Raw genomic sequence first — 242 nt, forward strand, 5'->3', positions numbered from 1 at the left:
ATAACATAAACAAAACTGGTAAAAAATTATATAAAATAACCTGTTATGATTTATATGAATAAACTAAGAGTCATTTGATATCAAGCCTATCCCTGATCCCCACCTCTTGCCCTCCCCTTTCTTTGTACCATGTATTGTCCTCGCCTTGTTTGTCACAAGGTGAAAGCAACAAATAGCAGCAGTACATTCTGCCCAATTAAGAGAACGCTTTTTTTAATGTACAACCTTTCTCCAAAAATTCA

At 34.7% G+C, this 242-nt stretch overlaps 1 long non-coding RNA gene across 7 annotated transcripts in view; it reads right to left on the reverse strand.

Annotated features, from left to right (window-relative positions):
- The window catches only part of LOC127361574 (uncharacterized), a 34,582-nt gene that overhangs the window by 5,132 nt on the left and 29,208 nt on the right, over positions 1 to 242 (reverse strand). The gene's annotated exons all lie outside the window — the stretch shown is intronic.

Source organism: Dicentrarchus labrax, unplaced genomic scaffold (assembly GCF_905237075.1).
Source record: "Dicentrarchus labrax unplaced genomic scaffold, dlabrax2021, whole genome shotgun sequence".
Classification (NCBI taxonomy): Eukaryota; Metazoa; Chordata; class Actinopteri; family Moronidae; genus Dicentrarchus; species Dicentrarchus labrax.